The sequence below is a fragment of the Musca autumnalis genome, unplaced genomic scaffold (assembly GCF_047663935.1).
Source record: "Musca autumnalis isolate F117 unplaced genomic scaffold, ASM4766393v1 scaffold_3, whole genome shotgun sequence".
Lineage (NCBI taxonomy): Eukaryota > Metazoa > Arthropoda > Insecta > Diptera > Muscidae > Musca > Musca autumnalis.
This window is the reverse complement of record NW_027411866.1, coordinates 246826083-246846738: the sequence shown is the minus strand read 5'-3', so window position 1 is coordinate 246846738 and position 20656 is coordinate 246826083. Positions and strand designations below refer to the sequence as shown.

The following is a 20656-nucleotide window of genomic DNA, read 5'->3' as shown; positions in this document are numbered from 1 at the left end:
CAAGTCAGTTTCTGGCTTCTCCGTACCCTCCGTATAGCTGCTAGTGGGTGGGGGCAGCTAAACAAATGCAGCGTGCCGTATGGTCCCAATACACATGTCGGGCATGTGTTTTGTATGGTGGAATTGAGGCGGCTGCATAATCTGAATCTTAACTGAGCTTGAGCAATTCGTGTTTGCCTTGGAAACTGGCGTTCTTCTGCTGCGATGGATGGGGGTAGTTTCCAAGTACCGCATTCACACTGTATCTCTGTACTGCCTGTGCGACTGCATCAGTGTGAGTGACATCCAAGCCTGCCTGATAGGCTCGTTGGTCGTGTATTATTTTGGACATCTCTCTAGCTCACGAAGATCTCTACTGACGTAGCTGGATGGCTGAAGCCTACCCATTAAATCGTAACAGAGATGCTCACGACGATAACACTCAATCAGGTACTGCATCAACAACATCCCGTTTTGTTGATACACCGATAAAAATGCTGTCTCTTCACGAAGATGGTCCACTGGTGTCATGAGGATTCACCCTGTTGCAGTTCTTGTGGCATCATTCTGGAAGGTTTGAATATTCTTCCACTGTGTAGCGCTAACATTTGCATACCACGGCGCATAGCTTACCAAAGACCAGCCTATTGCTTTGTAAGGGGCCAACAAGGTTTCTTTGTTAGCACTCCAAGTGCAGACACTGCATCGGCAACATCCTATTGCGCTGATGCAACGGTAAAAATTTCATCTCTTCATGAAGATGATTCACTGATGCTTTGTAAACGATCAAAAAGGTTTATTTATCAGCAATCCAAGTGCATCTGGCCAGCGACTAGAAGACCTTGTTCCAACTTCTGATGTTATCTTATCACAGACAGCTTTGAACGACTTGAAAATGCTATCGAACACCTAATATTTTGTGGTAGTTAGTGGTCGGAATCAATAGACCATAGGGGAGCCTCCACTCATGTGGGAGACTCGTTTCAGCTGCCAAAGTGGTGAACAATGTGGCAGTGGCTTTAGTGGCGGATATTTTCATATTCCTCAGATGGAAGAACTGCAAGGAAGGACGCGAAACAAAGATCGTACAATCATCCGCATACATTACGATCTCTATGCCTCCTGGAGGGTGTGGAATTTCCGAAAGGTAGAGATTAAAAAGTAAAAGGTAAGTTGTAACTCCACCATGGAGAAGTTGCTGTGTCTCTCTACGTGTCTTTGACTTCTTATTCGACAAGCGACTGACGTCCTCAAATATATTGATTATCCGACATTTCAAACACGACTGGAGGGAGGTCTTCTATATGTGTTCGAATTGGTTGACGGTACCGAAGGCCTTCAACAAGACAAGGGCCACCATAACTGTTCGGTCGCACAGCCTGTTCTGGTTCAGGCCTCCACTAATGTTTGTGTGTGGAATTTCCGAAAGGTTTTGTTTCTGGTTCATCAGTCATTTCAGTTGGCGGCGGTAGGGTTTCATAGAGGATTTTAACCATCAACTCAGGAATTATGGACTTGTCAGAAAAGTACCACACAGTCGTAAGAAGGACAGTGAGGACAATTTTCAAAGCAACCAGAGACATGTCATAAATCTTCTGCGAAAATGTTTGAGATTTTGTAGGGGAATTACCCGAAAGATTAACCACTATAGTCCATATTCAAACTGATCCATGTCTGAAAGGAATCTTACGATGTGCTAAATTTCGACCAAATCTTTTATAGTAGTCCGATGTGATCTATCTTCGAACTTCATCTAAGTTTCAACAAAATATTATGAGGTGCAAATCTGGCCAAATTGTTGATCCTGTTGAGAGTTAATGTGGGCAGACAAGACAATTGACCCCAAAGCCGATTTCGTCTAAACGTTATTTTGATGAGGCACATTTTTGGTCATACCAAAGGGTACATACATGAGGGTGGGGCGATCTCAACACCTAATTTCACCCTTCGCGTTTCTGAGTCCTGGGATTGTACAAAGCAAGTCTACTGGACTATATTTCTAGGGTGACAATCGAGCCACCCGATTATGACTTGAAGTTTTTTATCCACAAGGCCAAAACTGCCTGAAGGAGTATTCCAATGCTTTTGCGATGTACTAGGGAAGTCTTAACTATTATCTTGGCAACAATTTATGTGTTAGTGTGGGATCGAAACTCTCAATGGTTTGGCTGTTATATGCCAAAATATGCAAAACAAAAAACCTGGGAGGCTTGACTTTCACCGTAGATATATGGTCTAGAGGACTTTTTTGCTCAGTACAATCCCAGGAATCAGAAACGCGAAGAACCCAATATGCATACCATTGTTATCCTGAAGGCTGGTTGGTTGGTTTACGTGGTGGCTACACTTTATAGCCTCAATTAGTATGTGAGGAATACCGTTTTGAAAACCACACCACTCGTTCAAGGATTGTTATTTCGTAGTATTAAATTAGCAGTTAAATCCAGCCTGATGAGTTGAGAAATCGTAGAAGGTCTCCCGGACCTACTTCGGCTCTCTCGGCGATATTATGAAGGAACGGCTGTCCTATAGCTTTAAGTCGTCGTTGCATTAGTGCAGGGCAGGAACAGAGGAGGTGCTCAACAGTTTCCTCCTCTTCTTCATCTCCGCAGCTGCGATAGTGGTCGTTGTGTGGTATATTTAAGCGCATTGCGTGGTTACCCATTGCCCAGTGACCGGTTAACACTGCAATAAGTCTTGCCAGGTTCCGTCGATTTTGGCTGATTAGGAACTTTGTGCGTTTGGCGTTGTATTGAGGCCATGTAGATTTTGATATTCGGCATGTTTCCGTTCTGTCCCATCTACTCTCGGCCAATGATAGATAGTATTTGAAGATATCCCCTTTAACTACTCCCATTGGTGTTGCAACTGACGCCTTTGGGAGTTCGTTAGAGGCAGATCCTGCTCTGGCTAGTTCGTCCGCTTTTTCGTTCCCATCCAGTCCCTTATGGCCTGGGATCCAGGTGAGAGTTACTCTTGACCGACGCTGAGGGTATAAAACTATTAAGTCTTTCAAAAATTTGCTGGTCCAATTACTCCCAAAGTGGCAACTCTGTCCACGAAAACAATCCCAGTTGCAAAAGATTTGAGTTTTTTTTTTTGACCAAAACGGTAAATTGATGAGAAAGCCGCAATATTTTGAATGTTGTGTTTAATTTTTATTTTGTCTGTTGAAACACAGATTGCGAATGAAATGCGAGAAGGTGGATTCAGGCTGATGGACGGACAAGGCGAAAGAAGAAATTTGTTTGGTGGTATTTTTTAATTTAGTGCATAATTGCACAATCTGTTTTGTGGTCGAGTGTAATGAAAAGTGCTAACAAAACAGAACAAACAAACAACCGAATTGCAAGGCTGTCAATGAATCCTCTGCAGAAATGGTGGTGGCGATGGTGGAATGGAATATTGAAAAAAAATAACGACTGTTAGCAGGTGAAAGTGTTTGGTTTTCTTTCACTCGTTTTTTTTTTTTAATTTCAAAGAACAATAAAACTGATAAATGTGTAAAGGAAATGAAAAAAAATGTTTGCGGTGAAATGCGGTTTGCAGCAAAAAGTGTAAATGGTAATAAAAAAAGAGAAACAGATTGTTTCATAGAGGAGGAAATAAAGATTCAGGTATTTTTGTATCAGCCAAATTTCAGAACCATTGTAATATGACCGAAAATGTGTGTTCTAACATTTGAAGGAAATTTGACTTTTAAAGCTGCAAGCAAAGCTAGCTTATGCGTGTAATCTCTTCCTATTTATCAAAGGGAAAATGAGAGTAGAGAGCCCAGTTTTTTGAAATAATAAAGAACGCTGTCAGAAAGCACTCCAACAATATTACCAGCCACCAAAATATACCTAATTATTCTACCTGGTTCCTAAACAAATATTCCATGGCACGATTCTCACTTTGCTGTTTGCCAAACAAAAGGTCGTCGTTATGTAACAAATGACACAATTTGGACTGCTTTCGTTTTCTCATTGTTTTTTTTTGTGCCGCCATTTATTGTTTCGCAAGCAAACAATTGTTTTCCAATTAAAAAGTCTTTTTGTAAATATTTAATTAAATTACCCACAAATACACACAACGAACGCAACACTTTGCTTGATGGCCAACAAATAAAGCAGCGAAGACTTGAAAAATAAACATTTCGTTACCACAAAACACGATTCGAAATTTTTTCCTCTTTTGCAAATTTTGTTTTGATATTTCACACGATGCACACAGGTGTGCGAGGGGCAAAAGAAACGTAAACAAACAAAACCAAATATTATTCAACAATAAACAACAATCATCATTCTCATTCTCATCATCAAAGAGTTCTATCCAAATTCAACATCAAAAATTGCCAAACCGAAAAATGTATGAACTAAAAATATTGTGTTTTGTTTTGGATTGGCTCGGTTGGTTGGTTCGTTTGTTGGTTGGTTGGCCCAGATTGGGGTGAATATTTGGTAACGAGTTAAATTGTTTATCAAACAAGGTTAAATTCAACTGCATTGTTAGTTGATTTTTGCTTTTTGATTATTCTACTTTTAGAGGAAATATTAATTAAAAACGAATATTTGAAAATAGGAAATAACAACAAATTATCTTGATTTTTTGGAAAATGTGTGAGTGGGTGTTTGTGGATCCACCATTTGGGTACTAGTGCTAGCGATACTATGTTATTTGGTGTTAGTCAGTTTTAGAGAAAACAGATCTGAAAGAAATAGTCTGAACTAAAATGGTATAATAAGTGTCAATTTATACCTTATTAGGTCAGAAAATTTAACAACTTGTGTCAAAAAAGTTTTCTGACCAAATTAAACAAGTTACAGATAATTTAGTCCGAAAATGTAGATAAATATTTATTCTCTTCTTGTCTTAGGTTGGTCACCTACAGATCATTTGGTCTGCGGAACATTACAACTACATAATATTTGTCCTACTAAGAACATATTTCCACTCCTTCCTATTGCTGTTGTTGTAGCAACGCAAATGTGTTCGTTCGTGCATTATTTCAGTTATTAGGTTCCTCTGTATCCAGATTCAAGAATCCTGCAACCTGGACTGGTTGCGTCCATAAGGAATCAGGAGACAGGTGAGTGGGGTTAGCTGGGCAGCTAAGCAAATGCAGTGTATCTTGTGGTCCCAATCCACATGCTGGGCAGGTATTGGGTATCGTGGCGTCAATTCGGGCCCAATACGAATTGAGGCGGCTGCATCGTCCGGATCTTAACTGGGCTAAACCCACTCGTGTTTGCTTTGGCAGTTGGCGTTCTTCTGCTGCGATGGATGGGGGTGGTCTCCAAGTACGGCATTCACACTGTATCTCTGTACTACCTGTGCAACCATGTCAGTGTGTCTGTTATCCAAGCCTGCCTGATAAGCTCGTTGGTATAAAGGTTCTCTTTTATACCTTTAGACCTCTCTCTTTAGAGAGACGCACTGGGTGATGCGTTGACGCAGCAAGCAGCAACATACCTATCGCTGTAATCCCGGGTGCTACTAAGGCCAGAGCACCCACAAAAATGCACCCATTCCATACATCCATTGCATCTCACCATTGTTGACATGTGGTGGATGCGGATCTGGCAAACGAAACAGATCCACACTGGCCTGGTGTTCATCTCTATCCCGGCACGGACCAGAAGAGCTCGGAGCAGGCATTCCGGTATAAATTGCCGCTCCCATGGTGAAAAAATACACGAACACAACCACATAATTGTTGAAATGACGGCCCCTGGTCGAAGATTCCTCCGAGTCAATACGGTGCATTGAACCGGCCGCCGTGGGATTGACTCCTCCTGTGGCCAATTTGGAATATTGTTTTTTTTATAATCTCCACCATAGTATGGGGCGTATATTAAGTTTGTTTTCTTCGTTTGTAACGCATTGAAATAATTATCTACATCCCTATAAAGTACATACCTATATACTTAATATATACAATTATATTATGTTAAATAATTTGTTAAACTATCATATTGAAAACAAGTGAGCCAAGGCTATAGTCGGGTCGGGGCCGACTATGTAATACCCTACACCTCTACCCCTGTTCATAAGCTTTTGACTAATAAAATTCAAAATATTGAAATTGGGATAGCGTAGCGCCTTTGCTCTGAATGTCTTCATTAAGGCAGGTCAATTTTTTTGAAACGCAGTGCATCGACAGTACAACCCTAATAAAAAATGGATAAGTGGGATGTATGCCAACCATCAATAGGCTTCTTTCTCTGTTAGACCCCCATCAACCCCCAAAATTTCGTGAGGATCTGATCAAAATTTCGTAGTGTGATTGCACAAAAATGGAAAAAGGGATGCATTACCGACTATTGCGATATCTCTGTGTTGTTTCACCACCTATGACAACCTACTTCACATCGATATACCTCCTACAGAAGAGAGATATTAACTTTGAAATAAAACGTTGGTCTTTTTTCCAAATATTTTTTTTTCACATTCCGACCCCTGAATAATATCCGCCCATTATCAAAAATCAAAGGGTTTTTTCCTCTGTGGGACCCCCAATAAAACCCAAAATTTCGAGACGATCGAATTAAAATTGCGACCTGTAGCGTGATTTCCAAAAAAGTGGAAAAATGGTTGTATTACCGACTATTGCGATATCTCCGTTATTTGGATACCTACGCCAACCTGCTTTACATCATTATAATGATGGGATTTTTTACTTTCATTGTCAGACTTTGCTTTTGGAAGGTCCCGAACCAAAGCTGTGATATTCGTCATTATTATTAAAATCGCAAAAATGAAAAGTTGTGTTCTATTAGCGGCTATTGCGATATCTTCGTTGTTTGACCACCTACGACAACCTACGTTGCAAAGGTGATATTTTCTACTTTCATTAGCAGGTTTTGCTTTTGATATACCCCTTTTAGAAGCGGAGATGTTCGCTTTGAAATAAAACGTTGACTTTTTCTCCAAATAAGTTTTTTCCCATTCCGACCCCTGAATATTATCTGACCATCACCAAAATCAATAGGCTTCTTTCTCTGTAGGATCCCCATTAACCCCCAAAATTTTGTGACGATCCGATCAAAATTGCGACCAGTAGTGGGATTCTCTAGGGCATTTTTTGGTTACCGACAAAAATCAGTCAAATTAAAACGCAAAATTAATAATGAAAAGTTCAAATAAAAGTTGACATCACTGTTGCTATCGGTAGAACTTTGCGAGTACTTTTTATTGGTCGCTAACTTAACGAATAATATCGTTAATTAGCGAAATTATAACCATTATAAATTTAACGATTTTTGTCGATAACCAAAAAATGCGTTAGAGAATCCCACTACTGTAGCGTGATTACAAAAAAAAAAAAAAAAGAAAAAAAAATGAAAAAATGGGATGTATTGCCGACTATTGTGATATCTCCGTTATCTGGCCACCTACGCCAACCTGCTTTGCATCACTGTAAAGATGGGATTTTCTACTTTCATAGTCAGACTTTGTTTTTGGAAATCCCCAACCGAAGCTGTGATATTCGTCATTATTATTAAAATCGCAAAAATAAAAAGTTGGGTTCTATTAGCGGCTATTGCGATATATTCGTTGTTTTATCACCTACGTGAACCTACTTTACATCATTAGAAAGGCGATATTTTCTACTTTCATGGCCAGGTTCTGCTTTTGGTATACCCCATATTGAAGCTGAGATATTCGTTTAGGAAAAAAAGTTGTCTTTTTCTCCAAATAAGTTTTTTGCCCATTACCACCCCTAAATATTATCCGACCATCACCAAAATCAATAGGCTTCTTCATCCGTGTGACCCCCATTAACCCTCAAAATTTCGTGACGATCCGATCAAAATTGGACCTGTAGCGTGATTTCCAAAAAAGTGGAAAAATGGGATGTATTACCGACTATTGCGAAATCTCCGTTATTTGGTCACCTACGCCGACCTAGTTTACATCGTTGTAAAGATGGGATCTTCTACTTTCATAGCCAGGCTTTGCTTTTGGAAAGTCCCCAACCAAAGCTGTGATAATCGTCATTATAATTAAAATCGCAAAAATTAAAAGTTGGGTTTTATTTGCGACTATTGTGATATCTTATTTGTTTGATCTCCTACGAGAACCTACTTTACATCATTAGAAAGGTGATATTTTCTACTTTTATTGTCAGGTTTTGCTTTTGGTATACCCCGTACAGAAGCTGAGATATTCGCTTTGAAAAAAAAAAACTTTTCTTTTTATCCACATAAGTTTTTTTGCCCATTCCGACCCCTAAATATTATCCGACCATAACCAAAATCAATAGGCTTCTTCCCCTCCGGGACCCCCATCAACATCCAAAATTTCGTGACGATCCGATCAAAATTGCGACCTGTAACGTGATTACAAAGTTTAGATGGACAGACGGACAGACGGACGGACGGACGGACACACATAGCCAGATCGACTCAGCTCGTCGAGACATTCATTTTGGTATATATAAGTATGGGTCTACGACCATTATTTCGATGCGTTACAAACTTTTTGGCCAAAACCAACTTATAATACCCTCCCCACATAGTGGTGTAGGGTATAAATATTCTAAAATTAGGTCAATGTTTTAATGTAGCTCCCATATAAGGGTATTTCGAGATTTTATATATTTTGGGGATCTTGCAGAAAAAATATGTTAAATAATGTGGATTTAACATATTTTTTCTGCAAATAAGGATTTATTGTCCTGAGTGTATAAGAATTTATGTTGCAAAAAATTTCCAATATAGGTCAATATTTTGGTATAGCCTCATATAGAGGTACATTAGTCCGACCCAAAAAACAATTTTTTTTATTGCATTTGTATCCCCTAATATTTTTCCATTTGACCCAAAAACCTTATATATGATATTTTATGACGATTGATTAACATTACTTACTTTCCTATTTTAAACGTGGACCGACTAACATTTAATGCAGTCTTACAAAGCCGAATGAGCTTTGTGGCGATACCAAAATCAGACATGGCTTGGAATACCTTTGTACGTGTAGGCCTGCTGAAAGGTGATTTATAATAGACGAAACAATGATAGGTGTCTGTCAGCATGTATCAGGGCAATACTTTGCCACGGTGCTGATATATTATCGAAAAAATGATCGAGAAGAGTGAAATATTTTTAGATATCTGTTGTGATTGCAACCAGGGATGACAAGTTGGTTGTTTTTCCGCAACTTGTGGTGATCTTTGACGTACAAAACCACTTTTGTATACCAGACTTAGATGTGGGGTACCTTCCACACAAAATTTTGGATAAGTTCAGATTAGGACCTGCTCTCGAATCGATTTGATTTTTGTTGCAACAATTTGTACTCACTGCAACCCCCCACAAACGGTGGTACAAATTTCATCTGGGGCAAGTCCATACTTCCTGACAAAATAGCCTATGACACCGTGTGTAGTGGTTGGAGCGCAAGATAAGTCTCGAACTGATCTACTGATTCGGTCCAAAATTTGACCTTCGTATTATTTTATCTAAACATAGTTTAAATTTGAAGATAAGCCATATTGGTGCACTCCTTCAGGTTCCTGCCCCACAAAAGTTCAAAAATGTTCGGAAAAATTGTGCGCACGATAACTCTTGAAGGGAGTGAACGATGTAATCCACACTTTGCACATCCTAATATATCTTCCAGATATAAATCAGGTTCGAATATGGACTATATTTGGCTACTTCTTCTGGTACCTCCCACACAAAATTTCGGATAAGTTCATTTTAAGACCTGCTCTCGAATCACTTTGATTTTTGTTGAAGCGATTTGCATTCGCTGCCTCCATTACGACTGTAAAAGTTTTTTCAGGGGCAAGTCCATATTTCTTCGGAAAACAGCCCGAAAGGTATAAAAACCCCTATTTCACCATATGTGGCGGTCGTAGAGCACGATAACTCTCTAACTGTTCAACCGATTTGGTCCAACATTTGATCTTCGTCATATTATATCCAAACTTTCATGGGGCAATACCGGTCCGCAGCTTCCGGTACTTCTCCCCAATATTTAAATAATGTCACTAAAATGCTAGGACGATATCACTTGAATGAGGCTAAAAATTTGGTCCAAACTCTGGATCACCTAATATTTTGTCAACATTTTGTTTAACTTCTAAAATGGCCCATATCGGTCCTTCCTAAGGGTACCTCCCCCACATAATTCTGAAGAGACCTTAAATATATTCGATCTGTCCGTAGCACTATAGGTAATTTGGACAGGTTTTTAGGCAAAAAGTCTATTTTTGAACTTTTAATAACGCTAGTTTTCTAATTTGATTCGAAGAAAGAACATGTCAAATTCTATGGATGTGCAATTTGTTGTCAAAAATATTAAAAACTCGCGGTATAATTCGAAGTTAAAATCAAAATTTCGAAGACAAAATAAAAAATGTTAAAAAAGATTAAAATTCAGAGCAGAATTTAGACGCAATTTGTAAGAGTTTTTTAATTATCAAATACATAGATATGATATTCAGTTAAATGGTGGCGGTGTGTACTTTCTGTTTTAAGAAATAATTTTCTTCAAAGTGTTTGTTACAGCAGAAGAAATCGTCATATAGGATACAACCTAAGAATTATTTTTTTTACAAAATTATAGTTTTATATTATAGACTTTTACGTAATTGTCCAACTTTGACCGAAATTCTGCCACCGGGAATATCTTCAGCAAAGGAATTTGAATCAACTACATAATTACCAAGGTGCGATTTTTTGCGTTTTTTGAGTTATATCACTTTTTTGGGGGTGGCCTCTTTGCAGAAAAAAATATATTTTTTTAATTTTTTTGTTTGGTGAAGGAAATATTAAACATAAAAAATCATCCGATTTGAACTAAGAAGACATTTTCTGTAAAGAAATATTCACCATGTGTTCTAAAAATGTACAGACGTGTTGTGGTCAACATTTTTGTTAATTACACTGTGCTACAGTGAAAATTTGCAGGGGTTCTAATGCATAAATTCGGTTTTGTGGGAGTCCATAGAAGACGAAAATACCTTTGGTTTTTTTGGGTCACTTCGATTTTTGATTTTATAACGGTAAATGTAGTGAAAAGTGGGCTTTCTTGGATTTTCAACTTTAAACGAACATTACTTCTTTTTTCCACAACCGATTTGCACACCCTATTTTTTATTGGAAACGGGAGAATAATATCTTTCGGACAAGCCCTAGATTTTTAAAATCGGTTAACAAATGGCTAAGTAATAGTGGTTTAAGTGTGACAAAAACGCATTAAAAAACAGTAAAATGTTTTTCCTTGTGCTCTAGGCTGCGTAAACGATACCTAACGGTACAATTATTTACTGTTAGCAAGTAGGAAATTTAGTTGGCTTTCCAAAATGGGAAAAACCAACGAAATCGGTTTAAAAATGAATGCGTTATGACATTTTTTGTGTTTTAACTTTTTGGTTTTTTTTTCATATTTTCCTTTATAAAAGATTAGTACCTTGTGCGTAATTGTAAAGCAAGATAATCACAATTAAAATCATACATGCTAAGGTTCCAATCTTTTATAAAGGAAAATATGAAAAAAACCAAAAAGTTAAAACACAAAAAATGCCATAACGCTTTCATTTTTCAACCGATTTCGCTGGTTTTTCCCATTTTGGAAAGCCAACTAAATTTCCTACTTGCTAACAGTACATAATTGTACCGTTAGGTATCGTTTACGCAGCCTAGAGCACAAGGAAAAAAATTTTAATGTTTTTTAATGCGTTTTTGTCACACTTAAACCACTATTACTTAGCCATTTGTTAACCGATTTTAAAAATCTAGGGCTTGTACGAAAGATATTATTCTCCCGTTTCCAATAAAAAATAGGGTATGCAAATCGAATGCGGAAAAAAGAAGTAATGTTCGTTTAAAGTTGAAAATCCAAGAAACCCCATTTTTCACTAGATTTACCGTTATGAAATCAAAACCCGAAGTGACCCAAAGAAACCAAAGGTATTTTCGTCTTCTATGGACTCCCATAAAACCGAATTTATGCATCAGAATCCCTGCAAAAAAATTTTGTCAACATTTGTATCACAGTGTTATAGCCGTAATATGTATTAACTAGGAATCATGATAGCGTGATTTATTTGGTCCTTTAAAAAAAATAATATTTATAAAGATCTTTTCACGAATCAATATTTTAAACATATCAATGTTTATAAAAATCTTTTGGCGGATCAGTACTTTAGTTCATTGTAATCGTTTTTCTTTTGTTTTAACCGCGTTCACTGGGTTGGAACGAATAAAATAGTTAAAATGAGAATAGGGGGTAGGAAAAAGAAAATTTGTTCTTATATCCGGCGTTCGTTATAAACGTGTTCGTCTGTAAAATTAGTATTAAAGCATACGTTTAAATATCTTATGCTAAAATATTTGAAACAGTGCTTAAATTCGTCGCTATGCGCTTGTGTTTAAATGCGGGTCTGAAAATCCTAACAAATTGTAAACATTCTACTCGCGGGGTAAAAATTTTTGTTTGTTATAATCGTGGTCGTCTTAAGATGTTGAATGTGTGTACAAATGTTAAAAAAAAATTTCCTGGAAACACAAAACTTTGTTCGCTATAAACGTAGTTTATTATAAGCGATGTTCGCTATATCCGAATTTTACGGTGCAATTCTTTGTTTTATCTTACTTTTGCATATAAAGCATTAAAAATGTATAAAAAGCCCACATATCCACCGCTATTAATTTTTGCCTAAAAAACAGGCCAAATTACCTATAGTGCGTAGGTGAAAGTTTCACTTCACAATGGCTGAGGGTATACATATTTATGTCGGCAAAGTCGACTGACACTTTTTTACTTGTTCTAAGTGCTTGTAAAATATATATTTGGTCTGCTCGTCCTGTAACGATGCATATTAGGTTAACGCAGGTGGTCAAACAACGGAGATATCGCAATAGTCGCTAATCCAACACAATTGTTAATTTTTGCTATTTTAATTGTAATGACAAATCTCATAGGTTTGGTTGGGGACCTTCCAAGAGCAGAGCCTGGCTATGAATGTTGAAAATCCTACCTTTTCAATGGTACAAAGTCAAACGACGGAGATATCGAAAACGTCGTTAATGCATACCTATTAGGGTAACCCTAGTACTACCACATAAAATGCAACAATCTGGCAGCATCATAGCAGTGTTGCATGCATCAGTAGTTTTAAGTTATTATCTCTCTCTACTCATTGTCAGTACACAGTCAGTTAGTTACTTTGCAACCACCAATTAATAGACATCTCATCTGTACATATTTCGTTATATTTCATTGTTCTTCATAATTAATACTTTATTTCAACTCATAAAACAACTTAAAGTTTTATTCAATAAATGAATTGATTGTTATGTTTAAACATCGTCTTTCATTCAATCGACCACCTCCGTAAGAACATAACAATTTGGCGACGAGGATTTTGGAACAATATGTATCATTCTCGCTAACAATTTGGCGACGAGGATTGTGAATTGAAAACAGCACTCAGTAACAAAAGGAATTTCACAATTTCATCAGAACTTTCAACAAGGCTGCGTAATAACATCAAGACATCGCACACAATAAAAGTTGTGGCAGGAAGATTTTCAAGGAAAACATCAAAACGCACAGGCGCAAGTTCATCAGGAACATTCTAACAAGAATTTTCAAGAAATCTTCAGCGATCAACACTCGCACTCACAACAGTTTGCAGTCTCACATATACAACAATTTTCTTTCAGCTTAACACACACACCATAGCAACGTGGGAAATTTCATCATTTTTGCAGCGCACACATACAGACATACGACGGCAGCGTCTCTAACAAAATTGTAACGGCTGAAAACACAGACACTAGAAAAATCTAGACATGTCGGAACAAGCGAATATTGTAAAATTACTTGCACAGCAGCAAGAGCAAATAGCAAAGCAGCAGGAACAATTTGCGCAACAACAGGAATTACTAAATAAACTCACACAAATCATCGCTGGACAACAAGGTGCAAACGCAGTTTCATCATCAGTTCCAGGTGGAGAATCATCAGTGGCAAAAGCCCACCTCATGGAATCTTTAGCTAATTCCATGACGGATTTTCACTATGAGCCTGACAGTGGTTTATTATTTGAATCGTGGTACAATCGTTCCAAACACATCTTCGAAAGGGAAGCAAGTGCACTGGACGATGCAGACAAAGTAGGACTTTTGTGGAGAAAAATGTCCAATCACATTCATGAACGATTCAAGAATTTCGTGTTACCAAAACAACCTCAAGAACTTTCATTGGCAGACACAATCAAGCATCTTACAAGACTATTTGGCAGAACAGAAACACAAGTAAGTCTACGATACAAGTGTCTCCAAATCACAAAGATGGAAAATGAAGATTTTAAAGAATACGCTAGTCGTGTCAATCTTCAGTGTGAACTTTTTAAACTGGATGACTTAACTACAGACCAGTTCAAGTGTTTAATTTTCATACTTGGTCTTAAATCATCACAAGACAGTGACATCAGAATCCGTTTATTAAGGCATCTTAATGAAAGTAAGGAAGTAGTCAACTTAGAAAAGCTAGTTGATGAAACACAAAGCATTTTGGATTTGAAAAGTGACACAGCACTAATTGAGGGAAGCCAAAAACAGTGCAACAAAATTGGTAAGCCTCAACAAAAACAAAAGATACCAAAAACAGCATGTTGGTATTGTGGAGATATGCATTATGCAAAACATTGCCCCTACTCCAAGCACAAGTGTACCAAGTGTCAACAGATTGGTCACAAAGATGGTTTTTGCAACAGCATGCACAGGCAGAGCAAACCAAATCACAACAACAACAAACCTCAACAGAGCAAAACCAATCATGACCAAAATTCTAAGAAGAACAGTGTGACTCATCAGAATTTCAAGAAGAATAAATCAAAATTCAATACAAAAACTATATTGTCAACAAAGCAAGTACACTTCAAGGAATTAAGAAAATATGTCACAGTGAGTATTAATTCAAAACAAGTGAAATTACAAGTGGATACAGCCTCCGACATAAGCATAATTTCTGAGTCAACTTGGAAACGCATAGGAAAACCTGAAACAACCCCAACAACAGAGACCGCCAATGCTGCAAATGCTGAGGAGATGAAATTTCTAGCTAAATGTTCAACAGAAGTCTCAATAGGAGATAAATGTGAAATAGTGGAATGCTATATTTCAGACGTGGAATCACTAAATGTAATGGGCATAGATTGGATTGAGAAATTTAATCTATGGAACATTCCAATTACAGCATGGTGTCATCAAATAAATTTCAACGATGAAATATCAAAAATAAAATCATCATTCAAAGAAGTTTTTGACAACAGTTCAATGGGTTTATGTACCAAAACAAAAGTAAACATCAAGGTACTTCCAAATGCAAAAGAAGTTTTTATACCGAAAAGACCAGTTCCATACGCAGCACGCAGTGAAATAGAAACCGAACTGCAACGTCTTGAAAATTTAGGTATAATAACTCCAGTGGACACATCAAAGTGGGCAGCACCTATAGTCGTAAGTAAACGCAATGGAAAAGTAAGAATTTGCGGAGACTATTCAACAGGTCTAAACAATGCCATAGAACCTAATCAATATCCGTTGCCTACACCAGAAGAGATTTTTGCAGAATGTCACAACTGCACAGTTTTTACCCATTTGGATCTATCAGACGCCTACCTACAAACAGAAGTAGATGACGACAGTAAGGAGTTGTTAACAGTCAACACCCACAAGGGATTGTTCAAATTCAACAGATTACCTCCAGGAGTGAAATGTGCACCAGGTGCATTTCAACGAATAATGGATCAACTATGCACAGGTATAGATGGCGTTAAGGCATATATCGATGATATTATGATTGCCAGTCCAGACATTGAACAGCATAAGCAATCCTTACAAACATTACTGCAACGTATTCAAGAATTCGGATTTCGTCTAAAATTTGAAAAATGTGCGTTCTTTCAAAGCTCAATTATTTATTTGGGACAAATAATTGATAAAACAGGAATACGTCCAGATCCAGAAAAAATCAAAGCAGTTCAACAGCTCAAAGTTCCTGAAAATATATCCGAGGTAAGATCTTTATTAGGTTCAATTAATCATTATGGAAAATATGTTCCTAATATGAGAAATCTGAGAAAGCCTCTTGATGACCTTTTAAAGAAGGAAGCTCATTTCAAATGGACAACCGAGTGCCAGGCAGCACTAGATAAATTCAAAAGTATTCTTTCATCAGATCTCTTGCTCACACACTATGATCCAAATTTACCAGTCCATATAGCAGCAGACGCATCAAGTCATGGTATTGGTGCTGTTATATATCATACATTTCCAAATGGAAGTATGAAAGCAATTCATCATATTTCAAGGTCATTGACTCCTGCAGAGAGAAATTATAGTCAAATTGAAAAGGAAGGTCTCGCTTTAATTTTTGCAGTACAAAAATTTCACCGCATGATACTTGGTCGAAAATTCACTCTTCATACAGACCATAAACCATTATTAGCCATATTTGGGTCTAAAAAAGGCATACCTGTTTATACAGCGAATAGACTTCAAAGATGGGCGCTAATTCTACTTGGTTATGATTTTGACATCAAGTATACGAACACTCAAGACTTCGGACATGCCGATGTTCTCTCAAGGCTTATAAAATCTCATGAGAAGCCTTCAGATGATTTCATAATAGCATCAATCAGCTTTGAGCAGGACATACAAAAAGATTTAAATGAATCAATGTCAAAATTTCCAGTAACAAATGCTATGATTGCAGAAGAAACAAAATCTGATAAAGTTTTTCAGAAAATTTTATCATACATGGAAAAAGGATGGCCTGAAAAACAAAATCAAGTGGACCAACAAGTAGCACCTTATTTCAAACATAAGGATGAATTATCACAGGTTGACGGATGTCTACTTTTAAATTCAAGAATAATCATTCCACAAAAATTCAGGAAGAAAATTTTAACACAACTTCATCGTGGACATTTCGCAATTGAAAAATGCAAAACGCTCGCAAGGAGTTATGTCTATTGGCCCAACATAGACAAAGATATTGAAGACTACGTCAAAAGATGTCAAAATTGTCAATTAGTATGTAAAAATCCAGTCAAGACAGACTTATCATCATGGCCATTAACAACAAGACCGCTAGAACGAGTTCACATCGACTACGCTGGTCCAATTAAAGGATTTTACTATCTCTTAATAGTGGATGCATACTCAAAGTATCCAGTAATTTATCAAACATCGTCAATCACAGCTACGTCTACAATAAAATTAATGAACGAATACGTTTCACAATTCGGAAACCCGGAGCAGCTCGTGTCAGACAACGGAACACAGTTCTGTTCTAACAATTTTGAGCAATGGTGCAAGGAAAGAGCCATTCAACATACACGCACTGTTCGTTTTCATCCCAGCTCAAACGGACAAGCCGAAAGGTTTGTTGACACTTTCAAAAGATCACTCAAAAAAATGGAAGGGGAAGGAACGATACCGGAAATACTTTGCAAGTTTCAAGAAGTATACAGATCTATGCCAAATGTAAATTCACCAAATGGTTCATCACCTGCAGAAGCATTTCTAGGACGCAAAATGAGAACCATATTCGACGCTCTTAGAAAGCCTTCAATATCAGCTCTGGAAAGAAACGAGAAAATGGAAAATCAGTATAATGCCAAACACGGAACTAAGCCTAAATCGTTCAAGCCAGGAGATTTAGTATATGCAAAAGAGTTCCGTCACAACAAATCAGAATGGGTTCCTGGAGAAATAATCAACAGAACAGGTACAGTCACTTACGACACAACAATATGGGTCGGAAGTCGCAAAAAGTTAATCAAGGCTCATGCGGATCAACTTCGAACAAGATTAGCAGATGAGGTTCCTCCATCATCAGACAACGCATTACCTCTTGATATATTACTTCAAGACTTCAACATTCAATTGCCTCCTACGGATTATACAGCATCACAACAGTCAAGTGAAGATTTCATTACTCCACCAAGTTCACCCATCATCAACTATCAACCAAGAAGGATCACACAGAGAAGACAGCCAGTTGAAGTAATATCCAGAAGCCCGGTTCAAACTTAAAAGGGGAGATATTAGGGTAACCCTAGTACTACCACATAAAATGCAACAATCTGGCAGCATCATAGCAGTGTTGCATGCATCAGTAGTTTTAAGTTATTATCTCTCTCTACTCATTGTCAGTACACAGTCAGTTAGTTACTTTGCAACCACCAATTAATAGACATCTCATCTGTACATATTTCGTTATATTTCATTGTTCTTCATAATTAATACTTTATTTCAACTCATAAAACAACTTAAAGTTTTATTCAATAAATGAATTGATTGTTATGTTTAAACATCGTCTTTCATTCAATCGACCACCTCCGTAAGAACATAACAATACCATTTTCCATTTTTTTTTTGTAATCACGCTATTGGTTGCAGTTTTGATGGGATCGTCACGCAATTTTGGTAGTTGATGAGGGTGCCACAGAATGGGCATGGCTCGGAATGGGCAAAAACCACATGTGGAGAAAAATTCAAAATTTTATGCTTTTCAAAGATCTCGGCTTCTAGTGGGGTATTCTAATTGCAAAGCCTATCAATGGAAGAAAAAATATTGCCTTTACATTGATGCAAAGGAGGTTGGCCAAAGAGGTCAAGCAAGGGAGATTTCACAGTAGTCCGTAATGCATCCAATTTTTCCATTTTTTTATCACGCTTCAGATCGCAAATTTTACCGGATCGCTACGAAATGTTGGTGGATAATTGGGGTCCCAAAGAGGAAGAAGCTTATTGAGTTTGGTTGTAGTCGGATTATATTCCCTTAAATAAATGTTTACTAGTGAAAAGCTTGGTGTAGGGTGTAGGGTATCACATAGTTGGACCCGTACCTACTATAGTCTTTTCTCACTTGTCATGGTGCACCTTAACTAATTTTAAATGAAAGGTGCTTACACCTGGGAAGGTTTTTGCGGATTCTGAAACTGAAACTAGATGAGAAAAATCAAACAACAAAAAAATCGCCGGAGGGATTTTCAAATAAACCGCGGTCAAAGTTTACATTTTTATGAGTTTTTAGGGTTTTCACGGGTTTGCTTGGAAACCGCAACTATCGAAATGGTATTAAAAACAGATTGTAACTGTGAAAATTCTCTACACGATTGACCTGTATGATATCTTTGTAGGTTGTACCATGTTTGAGATATAGAGGTTCAAATTGGGACAATGCACTAACTGTATCGTCTCCTTATAAAGCAATGGCTTGCGGTATCCAAGCAAAATCGTGAAAACTTTAAAAACCCTAAAACTGCAAACCTTGACCGCGATTTATTTGAAAAATCCCTCCGGCGATTTTTTTGTTTTTTGATATTTCTCATTTCATTTACCAGGTGTAAGCACCGTTCATTTGAAATTAGTTAAGGCGCACCGTGTTGTTTCATATTAAGACGGGTGGTAGGTTTCTATCATTAAGGGTGAATACGCTGCACATATTACCTCACTAACTTTAACGGGTGTTAAAGGCAGCACCCTAGGTGACTACATCGGAAGGCCAGTGTCCACTTCAGATGAAAGAGACACCAAGATATGTCGGGAACGTTGCTTGGTATGTTTCATCCCCTACCCACCAACCCTCCATATTATTTGATTCAATATCAAATAACACCCCTAAAACTTATTTGATATTTTATATTTCCTAAAGGAATGAGAAAAAACAATCAAATCTATTTTTAATCCACAATTCAAAACGAAGTATTGTTTTCATCTCACAATATTATTTTCACCAAATTAATTTTCTCTTACTCCAATTTTTCGCTTCTTCTTTCTTGCGGCTCGAAGTAAATAATTTTACCCAAAGGACACGTTTTCAATTTGGAATATTTCAACTGCAGATTTGTTTTATAGATAGAATAATATTTTTTTCTCAACGCACACAATAACATTTACAACAGGAATAAAGAACGGAAGAGAGAAAAAAAAAAACAGCAACATGGAGACCAATAACCAATCTGTTGCCAAAGATATAGGCCATAAAGCTACTTAGCTAGCGCTATGACAACAAATTGGAAAATCTAATAACAACAACTTCTAAGAAATATTTTGATACAAATGAATTTGTGTCCACATCATGTTCTAAATATGGTCAATTGAATGAAAATCAAAACTAGATTTGCTCTTCATTTCGAAAAATTGTTACAAATCATTGCGAATTCTTTGAATTAGGTTTCTGTTTTTCATTGACCAATAAACTGAAACGACGAAATACGCCTTAAACATGTAACCTTTAAATTAAGTCAAAATAGACCGGAAAGATTTGCACAGAATGAATCCAAGCAGTGGCAAATCAAAGTAAATAATTTAACATATTGATGCCTTTAAAGTGATTTCAACAAAATCCTCAGTGTGGAAATCAGGAAAAACAAGGAAAAGAAACAACCTTAGAGTGTATAACTGAAACCTCTAACCATGTGTATTTGCCAGCCTTTCCTTTCGATTTCCGTTCGTTTGCAAGGAAATCTCATGTCCACACATTTCCCCACAAAAAAGCCAAGTCATGCCTTAATTGAAATAAAAACGAAACACACAAAAATTCATTCTCAACTTTCAGGTAAAGCCATTCGATGTGACTGACCATTGATGGGCCCACATAAAAAAGAATTGCTAACCGAGATGTGTTAAGCTTTTTGGCATGTTTTATTGTTTCCATT

The 20656-nt window shown here is 37.2% G+C and overlaps 1 protein-coding gene across 2 annotated transcripts in view; it reads right to left on the bottom strand.

Annotated features, from left to right (window-relative positions):
* The window catches only part of nAChRalpha7 (nicotinic Acetylcholine Receptor alpha7), a 460381-nt gene that overhangs the window by 401975 nt on the left and 37750 nt on the right, over positions 1-20656 (bottom strand). The gene's annotated exons all lie outside the window — the stretch shown is intronic.